Below are 12,768 nucleotides of genomic sequence, written 5' to 3'. Positions count from 1 at the left end.
TCATAATTAAATTCCTTGAAATCCAAAATAGTGGGTTTATTAACATCTAGGGTTTTGATTTCTTCAATCCCACTTTTATCAATTTTAGCATCAAGATCTAAAAACTCCGAATTTTTGGAACGCCTTCTAGGTAAAGGTGGATCATATTCAGTCCCATCATTATCAAGATTCATATTGCAAAACAAAGATTTAATAGGGGACACATCAATAACTTTTAGATCTTCATCTTTATTTTCATAGAAATCCGGTTTAGCGGCCATCTTATTAACTAAGGTAGCCTGCTTATCTGATATTTCAGCTATCAACTTTTCAAGACGAGCAATTTGGGATCTCAAACCATCAAATTCTTTAGACATATCATCGAGCTCTTTATTCATATAACTCATAAAGCTTTTTTGTTCCTTAAGCTCGTTTCTGAAGAAATTATTATGCTCAAATTGCAAAACCATAAAACTCCTGACGTTGCTTTCGATCTCTTCTAACCTTTTAAGGTGAAGATCACCAAATCTAGGTAGAGCCATCGTGACAAACAAGCAATCCAACACAAGAGCAAACAAAAAGCAAGCGAAAAAGAGGCGAACGGAAAAGAGAGGGCGAATAAAACGACAAGGGTCAAGTGGGGGAGAGGAAAACGAGAGGCAAATGGCAAATAATGTAATGCGGGAGATAAGGGATTGTGATGGGTACTTGGTATGTTGACTTTTGCGTAGACCTCCCCGGCAACGGCGCCAGAAATCCTTCTTGCTACCTCTTGAGCACTGCGTTGGTTTTCCCTTGAAGAGGAAAGGGTGATGCAGCAAAGTAGCGTAAGTATTTCCCTCAGTTTTTGAGAACCAAGGTATCAATCCAGTAGGAGGCTACGCGCGAGTCCCTCGCACCTACACAAAACAAATAAATCCTCGCAACCAACGCGATAAGGGGTTGTCAATCCCTTCACGGTCACTTACGAGAGTGAGATCTGATAGATATGATAGGATAATATTTTTGGTATTTTTGTGATAAAGATGCAAAGTAAAATAAAGCAAAGTAAAAAGCAAGGAAATAACTAAGTGTTGGAAGATTAATATGATGAAGATAGACCCGGGGGCCATAGGTTTCACTAGTGGCTTCTCTCAAGAGCATAAGTATTTTACGGTGGGTGAACGAATTACTGTTGAGCAATTGACAGAATTGAGCATAGTTATGAGAATATCTAGGTATGATCATGTATATAGGCATCACGTCCGAGACAAGTAGACCGACTCCTGCCTGCATCTACTACTATTACTCCACTCATCGACCGCTATCCAGCATGCATCTAGAGTATTAAGTTCATGAAAACAGAGTAACGCCTTAAGCAAGATGACATGATGTAGAGGGATAAATTCATGCAATATGATAAAAAACCCATCTTGTTATCCTCGATGGCAACAATACAATACGTGCCTTGCTGCCCCTACTGTCACTGGGAAAGGACACCGCAAGATTGAACCCAAAGCTAAGCACTTCTCCCATTGCAAGAAAGATCAATCTAGTAGGCCAAACCAAACTGATAATTCGAAGAGACTTGCAAAGATAACCAATCATACATAAAAGAATTCAGAGAAGATTCAAATATTGTTCATAGATAATCTTGATCATAAACCCACAATTCATCGGTCTCAACAAACACACCGCAAAAGAAGATTACATCGAATAGATCTCCACGAGAGAGGGGGAGAACATTGTATTGAGATCCAAAAAGAGAGAAGAAGCCATCTAGCTACTAACTATGGACCCGAAGGTCTGAGGTAAACTACTCACACTTCATCGGAGAGGCTATGGTGTTGATGTAGAAGCCCTCCGTGATGGATGCCCCCTCCGGCGGAGCTCCGGAACAGGCCCCAAGATGGGATCTCGTGGGTACAGAAGGTTGCGGCGGTGGAATTAGGTTTTTGGCTCCGTATCTGATCGTTTGGGGGTACGTAGGTATATATAGGAGGAAGGAGTACGTCGGTGGAGCAACAGGGGGCCCACGAGGGTGGAGGGCGCGCCCTGGGGGGTGGGCGCGCCCCCTACCTCGTGGCCTCCTCTTTTGTTTCTTGATGTAGGGTCCAAGTCTCCTGGATCATAATCTTCCTAAAAATCACGTTGCCGAAGGTTTCATTCCGTTTGGACTCCGTTTGATATTCCTTTTCTGCGAGACTCCGAAATAGGCAAAAAAACATCAATTCTGGGCTGGGCCTCCGGTTAATAGGTTAGTCCCAAAAGTAATATAAAAGTGAATAATAAAGCCCAATAATGTCCAAAACAGTAGATAATATAGCATGGAGCAATCAAAAATTATAGATACGTTGGAGACGTATCAGTGATGCATAGCAACAAGAGGGGAGAGTGTTGTCTACGTACCCTCATAGACTGAAAGTGGAAGCGTTATGACAACGCGGTTGATGTAGTCGTACGTCTTCACGATCCGACGGATCCTAGCACCGAAGGTACGGCACCTCCGCGATCTGCACACGTTCAGCTCAGTGACGTCCCACGAACTATAGATCCGGCTGAGGTCGAGGGAGAGTTTCGTCAGCACGACGGCGTGATGACGGTGATGATGAAGTTACCGACGCAGGGCTTCGCCTCAGCACTACAACGATACGACCGAGGTGGAAATCTATGGAGGGGGGCACCGCACACGGCTAAACAATCAACTTGTGTCTATGGGGTGCCCCCTCCCCTGTATATAAAGGAGTGGAGGAGGGGAGGTCCGGCCCTCTCATGGCGCGCCCAAGGGGGGGGGTCCTACTCCCAGTAGGAGTAGGTTTCCCCCTTCCCTTGTTGGAGTAGGAGAAGAAGAGGGAGAGAGAGGGAAGGAAAGGGGGGCCGCCCCCCACCCAATTCAGATTGTGCTTGGGGGCACGCCCTCCACCTGGCCGCCTCCTCCTATCTCCCACTAAAGCCCAATAAGGCGCATTGACTCCCGGGGGGGTTCCGGTAACCCCCCGGTACTGCGGTAAATGTCCGAACTCATCCGGAACCCTTCTGGTGTCCAAACATAGCCTTCCAATATATCGATCTTTATGTCTCGACCATTTCGAGACTCCTCGTCATGTCCGTGATCACATCCGGGACTCCGAACTACCTTCGGTACATCAAAACACATAAACTCATAATACCGATCGTCATCGAATGTTAAGCGTGCGGACCCTACGGGTTCGAGAACTATGTAGACATGACCGAGACTCACTTCCGGTTAATAACCAATAGCGGAATCCGGATGCTCATATTGGTTCCTACATATTCTACGAAGATCTTTATCGGTCAAACCGCATAACAACATACGTTGTTCCCTTTGTCATCGATATGTTACTTGCGTGAGATTCGATCATCGGTATCTCAATACCTAGTTCAATCTCACGACCGGCGAGTCTCTTAACTTGTTCCGTAATGCATCATCCCGCAACTAACTCATTAGTCACATTGCTTGCAAGGCTTATAGTGATGTGCATTACCGAGAGGGCCCAGAGATACCTCTCCATAACATGGAGTGACAAATCCTAATCTTGATCTATGCCAACCCAAAAAACACCATAGGAGACACCTGTAAAGCATCTTTATAATCGCCCAGTTATGTTGTGACGTTTGATAGCACACTAAGTGTTCCTCCGGTATTCGGGAGTTGCAAATCTCATAGTTATAGGAACATGTATAAGTCATGAAGAAAGCAATAACAATAAACTAAACGATCATAGTGCTAAGCTAACGGACAGGTCAAGTCAATCACATCATTCTCTAATGATGTGATCCCGTTCATCAAATGACAACACATGTCTATGGCTAGGAAACTTAACTATCTTTGATTAACGAGCTAGCCAATGTAGAGGCATACTAGTGACACTCTATTTGTCTATGTATTCACACATGTACTAAGTTTCCGGTGAATACAATTCTAGCATGAATAATAAACATTTATCATGATATAAGGAAATATAAATAACAACTTTATTATTGCCTCTAGGGCATATTTCTTTCAAAACCAAACAAGAACCAAGAAAGATGATGCAAAGATGCAATGCTTTGAGCTCTCTACGAACGATACGATCAAACTACTATCTTGAGAGCCCCCCTTGATGGTACATAAATTGGTCCTATAATCCAGTCTCCCAACTACCACCATGAGGCCAGTAAAATAGAATACCTATCAAGGGCAAACCTTTGCCTTGCACATAGTCCACTTGAGCTAGATGATAACGATCTTGACTTCCTCAAGTTAGACCTCCTTTCTTGATTGCATTGGCTTGATGAAGACAAGTAGATTGCTCCCCCATACTCCACTATGGGTGAGCCACTCTTCGACACATATTCAAAAGTCGATTGTCACCAAATGGATGGCAAGCTTCAAGCATGTTCTCTTCGTGATGCTCCACTTGAACTTGCACACTGCAATCTTGATGACGATCACCACTTGATGTCATCCTTCATGGGTTGTATGAGATATTCCTCTTAACGCTAGCCCATGGAAATATACCTAACCCCACATAAAACTCTCACGTAGACCATGGGTTAGTACACAAAGCGTAATGGACAATGCTGACCATACCATGGAATCACTTGATCCCTCACGGTACATCTTGTATGCTTTGTGTGTTGATCAACATGATTCATGACTTAGTCTTGTTCAACCTTGTATCATGTCTTCTCTCTGACCAATCTTTAAATAATTCCTTGAATAGCACCTTGGTCATCACATAAACTCCTTGAAACCAACAAATGGACGTCAAGAAATGCCTATGGACAAATCCTACGGATATAACTCAAGGCCACCATTAGTCCATAGAGAATGTCATCAATTACCAAAACCAAACATGGGGGCACCATGCTCTTTCACAGGCCCTTCCCAAAAAATAAAGGTCTAACAAGAATTATTTATGGCTTTAAATTAAAATCACTATTGTATTTGCATCGGGTTTATATTCATAACTGATAGAATATAAGTTCAATATCTCTGAAATATTTTATGTGCACTTGGCTAGGTCCAAAGTAGCTACACAAAGTTCATATAAAATTTGGCACTGATCAACGGGATCGAGAGGAGTGGGCCTGTTTTACCCGAACCAGCAAGCAGTTGGCTCCAATTAGATCGGTCTTGGACCAGGTTCTCGTCTCCGGTGAGTGGGAGGCTAAATTTCCAAGGTGTTTGCTCTCCACGGTTCTCCACCTTGGCTCGGACCATTCATCACTCTTTCTGAATTTGGGAGAGGTTCTACCTAGTTGAACACCTCATTTTTTTTCGAGGCCCAATGTTTTCTCCACCCGGAGTTTGCGCGGAGGGTTTGAGAGGTGTGGAGGGCGGCTCTCTCAAACCCCTCCCCATAGATATGGCCCGATGTGCGATAGTATGGATCACTAGAAAAATTGTAGCCATCGTGCCAGGTGTTTCATGAGAGGGCGGGGCGCTAATTTAGATGGGGATAATAAGGCTTGCAAGCAAGCTTTGCTTGCTGAAGTTTCATCTCTGGATGCAGTGGCTCATGAGGGAGAGATGGACAAGCTGACCACTATCGGTTGCGCAGAGTAGATGTATCGGCAACAGCGGGGCCGCACCCAGAGATTCCTCTTTGGTGATGCCAACAGTAAATATCACCATGCTATCACCAACGGGCGTAGATGCTTTTGCGAGATTAGGAATTTGAAAGGGGCAGGTTCCGTCATCTCGGACCAAGAGAGCTTAAGGCTCATATTTATGGGTTCTACTGCAGCCTACTTGGGGAAGATAGATGGGGATCCTTCCGCGGCGATTGATGTGCGAGCTCGGATAGAGGAGTGTGGCTTTGAATGAGGAGAATGCAGTGCCCACGGCTTGCTTCTCGCTCGAGGAGGTGAAGGCGGCTCTTGACACTACTAGGGAAAAGCCTAGTAGCAACGCGGGTTTTAGGTATATCAGTAGCGCGGGGTCCCGCGCTACTGATACGGCGCTACAGCTAACCTTTAGCAGCAGCGCGTGTGCACCCGCGCTACTGCTATACAAGCGTAGCAGCAGCGAGCTCTATGAAAGCGCGCTACTGCTAATAGCTCTAGCGCACTTTGTTAGGCCGCGCTACTGCTAGGGGCACGCTGCTGCTAACTTTTCTCCACTCGCTACTGCTAATTTTATTTGTTTTTGTTTTTTTCTACATATTTGTTTTGTATTTGATCAGGCTTTATACAAGAATCTTTAGCACATACAAATGTCATCATCATACACATACAAATGGCTGCGAGACCACAAATGTAACCATAGCATATACATACAAATAGCCTCATCATAATCATCATACAACACAAAGTGGTCTCTCGTCATCATGTCAAAAATAGCGATACATGCAAGTCTCGAATACTTGCAACTACATCGTCATCCATCTAAACAATGATATACGCGAGAAGAGCTATCACTATGAGTGAGAGCGGAACTATGCAGTACATGAGTTCATATCCCTCTCTCGCATTAGCGTGAACCTAAACTAACTACTGGCTGTCGCTCGGAAACCGGAAACCGGTGCACCTGGGCCTGACACTCCGGCCACTCGTCGTATATATACTCCTGGCGTAGCACTTCTTCGCCATCGATGATCTCTGCGCCTACATCATCACATGAGTCGATGATATGCAACATATATAGTTGAGCAACAGAAAGAGACAGACTTGGCAAAAATAGAAGCAACATATCATAAGCATAAATAACAAAGTTGATCGTACCCGAAATGCCCTAACTAGAGTGATCTTCGCTAGTCGAGGAGGATGGTTTAATTACATCACAAATAAAGTTTCATCGTGCATAACTCAAAGTTTTGTCATACAGAAAGTATGGACTAAACGGACACATTGTCATATATCGACAATCACTCCAACATGTCTTGCCATCCATCCAAGTCAGGGAGATAGTCCCCGAGCTTAGTGAAAGGCTTCAGGTCGAGAAGCTGAGCGGCTACGCGTGTTCGGACATCTTCCCGCAACATTTGTCCTTCTTCATAGAACATCCCTGTTTTTTCGACGACCTCCTTCATGATGATTTGGGCAAGTTCACGCTGGATGTGATAGAACTCAGCTCGAACTCGATGATCCTTGATATCTCCTAAGTTCTTTGCCCATTGCAGAATATGGGCATCGCCGGATCTAGGTGACATGCGAAGGTTCTGGTGATCCCGTCTGTACTCCAGCATGTGGTGTATAACATAGAATCCATCATTAAGAGAATCACTCGGTTGCTGGATGCAACAGAAGTCAGTCTTATGGCCGAAGGCGGGCCTGCCGTCCCTTTTCTTCTTGTCCTTGACCTCTCCACCCTGTGCGTCGTAGTAAAACATAGCACTATCGAGAACAGACTTGACGTGGATGTAATCCTTTTTGTTAATGTTCTTCGACGAGTCCAAGTAAAGAGCGTGGGAGTATCAGGGGTAGAGGATGATGAGGACGGCGCGCCCGCCGCTGCGCAAAATAAGTACACCTCAAATTAATTAGCCTCCACCGTGCAAATGAATGATTGAAATCGAAGGAAGGATATCCGCGCGGATGACTTACAGGGGATGATAAGGCACGAGAATCGCCTCCTTGTCCTTATTGGCGAGCATGAAATTGACGATGTACTCCCTCGCGTATTCACGGTTCTTTGCGCAGACTCCCAAGAAGCACTCGTGCATGAAGTATGGGTCAGCGACACAGATATGAGGTATCTGCTCAACACCAATGAGGTAGTTCATGTGCAAGGCATAAAGGAGGACAAACGTAAAATCCAGCTTCTTCACGTGAAACATGTCGAAGATGTAATCGAATCGAAGGAAGAACTTCTCCGCGGGGAATGTGTCGATGTACGACAATTGCCGCGGCACGTTAACTACGTAGAGTGGGTATCCTGGATTTTTTGAGGTGATGAGGCCTTTCTCTGTCCGCAGCACATCGTCATGAAGTCTCCTTAGATCGCCGAATCTGGCCCCTAGCGCTGCTTCAGGTAGGATTGGTTCATCGGGGATATGCCAATTTGTCGCACCGGGGATATCTATACGATCTTGAGCCCGAGGCTGCTGAGGTGGCTGGATCATAGAAGCAGCTTTCTTGCCTTTCCTCGCTCTCTTCCTAGGCTTCTTTGCCGAAAGGTCGTCTATAATACATTGAGCCCCCAGAGGCGGCAATTCAGGCACCGACTCATGACGCTCAAACCCTGAGTAGGCGCCAGTATTGAGATATTGTTGAGTGTCATCGTCATCCTCATCCATGGCGACGTCATCGGCGACTAATGGAGCCTCTTCCTCACCCCGTCCGCTATCACCCAGCCCGAAACCCGACGCTAATTGGGTAGGTGGGGTGTTGATGTTCATACCTTGCTGAGGCTGCGTGCTCGTGGGTGTGCTCCCGGCCGCCTCCAGATGAAGCAGACTCTTTGGCCACAACAGGACCCACCCATTGCAATTACCAAGCCACCGCGGGGTCTCTTCGTCATCCCCCTAGTACCAGAGGAGCCAAATTCTCCTCGCCCGGTTTGACACTGGCCACGGAAACCTTGAAGACGTCCGGGGGAATCGGCCGGCTGTGGAGCAATGGTTCCTTCGGCTTCACTATCGTCGCCTTCCCCACGTCCACCTTCTGGTCGCCGATGGTGTACAATATGGTGCACGGGGTTACGTCGGCCTGCAAAGACATGTCTGCGACGTGAGACATCCGAAAGGCAATGGAAACGAGAGATTATACATTTATTGAAGAGGGCCGGTGTGACAGATACCGTGAGGGCGTCGAGCTCAGCCAAAGACGAAGCACCGCCAAGCACGTCCGGTGTCGGAGCCGGTGCGGGAGCAGGTGTGGGAGCCGGTGCGGGAGCAGGTGTAGGAGTAGGTGCAGGTGCTGGTGCAACGCTAGTCGAGCTGCTCCCGAAGAAGTCAGCAAGGGGAAAGTCCGCTGCAATTTTTTCTGGATTTTGCCTGCTTCAATTGAAAACGGCCGGAACCAAGACAGTAGACATATCTGCAACCACCTGTCTTGCGGCAGCTACCGTTGTTGCAACTGTCTCAGATGATTTCTTCTCAACCGCAATCTCAACCTTCTTGTCGATGTTTTCTTCAGTTAGCCTCCGTCTTTCCTTTCTCTCCTCCGTGGTCTCATGGTAGTACTTCTTCCAAGTGGCGCCGTCCCCGACACCGTGCACGCATCCATACGACGGCCGAGTCTCCACCGGGAGTCTTTTCAATTTGTTCAACGCCCGGTTGAATGGAGTGTCCCACTTGGGCCTCGCCAACGCCTCAGACGGCGAGTCACTTCGGCCGCAATCCTGTGCTGCTCTCTCTGCAAAAGGAACAAGGATCATTTACAAATATGACTAACATGCAGTCGAATTGATCAGAAACTAAAATTACCAGCAGTCTCATGAACTCCGTCGTGACCGGGTCCGTCTCGAAAACCTTCTTGACTGAGTCCCAATGGTGTCGTGCCCTAAGGACGTCACGCTCCTGCGGGACGGTGAAGTCCGCCAAGGGGTCTTGGATGCCCAGGCTCTCGCGTTCCGCGTCCTCCTTGGCCCATATGGACCTCTTCCCACCATAACCACGGCTTGCGAGGTGGTGGCACCCCATGTTCCTATGTTGAAGCCCCTTCATGTACTTCGACTTTTTTTGGCAGCTTCGGCCTCGCAAGCCGCCTTGAATATTTCAAAGTGCTCTTTCGTGATTGTCGAATTATCCTTTAAAATCTCGGAATAGGGTTCCTTTTTGTTGACGATCCGATGTTTAACCCTTGCTTTCCAGGCGGCCAACGCGTCGCTAAACTTGGTCATGGCGTGTTTGTTTATCTTCTTCATTGCCGGGTCCTTATCTGGATCTCTATAATCCTTTTCATTCCGGCCCGGGAACAAGAATATCTGGTGTAGCTTCTTTAGGAGGGAGGGCCTCATATTATCTATCTTCTGTAGTTTCTCATCGTTGATGGTGGCGGTTGTCCGTACGATGCAGCCTATTTGATTGCCGTAGAACGACCGCGCTTCCTCGGGCGCTATTGGCTCAAAAATACCATCATCCATCTCCGTGACCACCAGTCTAGTAGTCATGAGCTGGTTTGGGCGCCGTGGCCTCTTTGCTTTCGGTTCTAGACCGGCTCCGCTAGTCTCGGCGCCGGTGTCGGCGCCGGTGTCAGTCTCATCGCCGGTCTGCATGTCGGTATCAGTCCCCGATGCGACAGGTGGGCCTAGCAACAACATCCATTGATCGTCGGCTTCCCTTAAAAATTAGTCTGCCGCCAGGTAGACGCCGTCGCAATCAACATAACCATGTCCTTCATCATTGCTAGCCATGTTTCCTATGATTAAATCTAGTCAATTAATTCTAGACCTAATAAAATGAATAATGACATAAAAAGGCCTATGTTTTGCAGGAACGTTGACTCCTTCTCGGTGCGGCAAATCCCGCGCACTCGATATGTCCTAGTTTGTAGCACAAGTCATGCCAAAATTCACGGAAAATTTCGGCATGACCTTTGCTAAAAAGTGGACAAATCGAGCACCTGAAATTTGCCGAAACGGAAATGAATCAACATTCCGGCAAAACATAGGCCACTCGGCTTCATTCCCTGGAAAACAGTGTTCAAATATCCATCTTCGACACCGCAACACATGTCCAAATATACACGAGCAACCACATGTCCAAATATACATGTCCAAATTTCACAAGCTAGTTCAAAAACTAAGTGTAGAAGAAAATTCATTTAACTACTAATAGAACAAAATTCAGTTAACTTTAGTGCTCTATAATGATGAAAGGAAAAAAATTCAGTTAACTACTAATTTCATTCATTTAGGTTATTCATTTAACTTCACCTAATTAACCTATTGTACAACTACTACTAGCAGCACTACTAACCTAATTAACCTAGCAAAACCCTACTGCCCTAACTAAAAAACAACTAATTAACATCTACTAGTACCACTACTGCCCTAACCTAATTAACATCTACAAGTATCACTATATACTACTAGCAGCACTGCTACAACATTTTCTTCATTTTTTTCTTAAAAAAAACATCTATGAAAACAAAAACCCTAATTAAACCCCACTGCCCTAACTAACTTTTGCTGTAAACCAAATTTTTTGCTCTAAACTAATTTTTTCTCTAACATCTACTACTTAACATCTTTTGCTCTAGACTAATTTTTTTGCTGTAAACTAATTTTTGCTCTAAAATGCAGAGAGAGAGGAGGGGTGGGGAGCTTACAGAGAGGGGAGAGACGGTGGCGGGGAGGTGCTCCACGACGGAGGCAGGGCGGGGAGGGCGGGCTCGGGCAGCGGCGGTCCTGGGCGGGCTCGGGCGGCGGTGAGGTCGAGGGCGGCGGCGGTGAGGTCGAGGGCGGCGACGGTGTGGTCGAGGGCGGCCTTGGGCGGCGGCGGTGAGGATGAGGGCGGCCTCGAGGGGAGACGGTGAGGTTGCGGGCGTCGACGCCGGCAGGAGACGGCGGCGAAGTGGGGCGACGGCGAATTAGGAAGACAGCGGCGAAGTGGGGCGAGGGATTTGGGGGATAAGTGGTGGTCGGGGGAGGGAAACCGCTGGTTAAGTGAAACATAACGGTAGCGCGTTACTGAAAACGCGCTATAGCTAAGTTAGCTATAGCGCGTTTTAGTAAACGCGCTACTGCTATGCCTTCCTCTTTTTTCCCTTTTTCATTTATTTTTCCTTACATTTTATTTTTCCTTTCTCCTTTTTCTATTTCTTTCATTTTCATTTACTTTTCTATTTGTTTTTCATTTTATTTTATTTTCGTTAGCAGTAGCACCTTACACCTAAACGCGCTGCTACAACAATATTAGCAGTAGCGCGTTTTCTGAAAGACCGCTACTACTATGTGTAGCCTATCGGCTTAGTGGTGGGAATTTTAGTAGTAGCACTTTTGCTCTGAGACGCGCTACTGCTATATTTGTATCTGCAGCGTGCTTATTCTGCACGCACTACTGCTGTGTAGCAGTAGCGCGCTTTTTTAACAAGCGCTACTGCAAAAGTTCTGTGTATAAGGTTTTCCCTAATAGTGTGACTCCACCAAGACCGACACCACGCCGGGCCATGGCGGATTCCCGGTGATCTTCTACAAGCGGCTGTGGACCCTTCTCAGTCCTCTCAACTTAAGGTTGATTGCTGACTTCATGAGAGGGCTTATTGACATTAAACATATCAACTACGACATTCTGGTCCTCTTTCCAAAGGTGGAAGGAACTAATCTTATTTGGCAATTCCACCCAATTTCTCTAATCAATGTATTCCTTAAGCTCGTCGCGAAGGGGTCCGTCATTCGGCTTTCGCCGGTTACCCACCGTATCATTCACGCAAATCAAACAACATTCATTAGAGGGCGTACCATCCATACCTTGCATGACGTCCTTCATGAGATCAAACTAAAAAGAGAGGAGACGTTCATCCTCAAGATCAGCTTCGAAAAGGCGTACGATAGGGTTAATTGGATATTTCTAGAGGATATCATGCACAAGAGAGGGTTTGACCTAAGATGGACTAGCTGGATCACGCAACTTGTAGAGCAGGATATGAAGGAAATATGCCCTAGAGGCAATAATAAAGTTATTATTTATTTCCTTATTTCATGATAAATGTTTATTATTCATGCTAGAATTATATTAACCGGAAAATTAGTACATGTGTGAATACATAGACAAAACATAAGTGTCCCTAGTATGCCTCTACTTTACTAGCTCGTTTATCAAAGATGGTTATGTTTCCTAACCATAGACATGTGTTGTCATTTGATGAATGGGATCACATCATTAGGAGAATGATGTGATGGACAAGACCCATTCGTTA

The sequence above is a fragment of the Triticum aestivum genome, chromosome 3D, assembly GCF_018294505.1.
Source record: "Triticum aestivum cultivar Chinese Spring chromosome 3D, IWGSC CS RefSeq v2.1, whole genome shotgun sequence".
NCBI classification, from domain to species: domain Eukaryota; kingdom Viridiplantae; phylum Streptophyta; class Magnoliopsida; order Poales; family Poaceae; genus Triticum; species Triticum aestivum.
The sequence above is the reverse complement of the archived record's forward strand: the minus strand, read 5'-3'. Positions refer to the sequence as shown.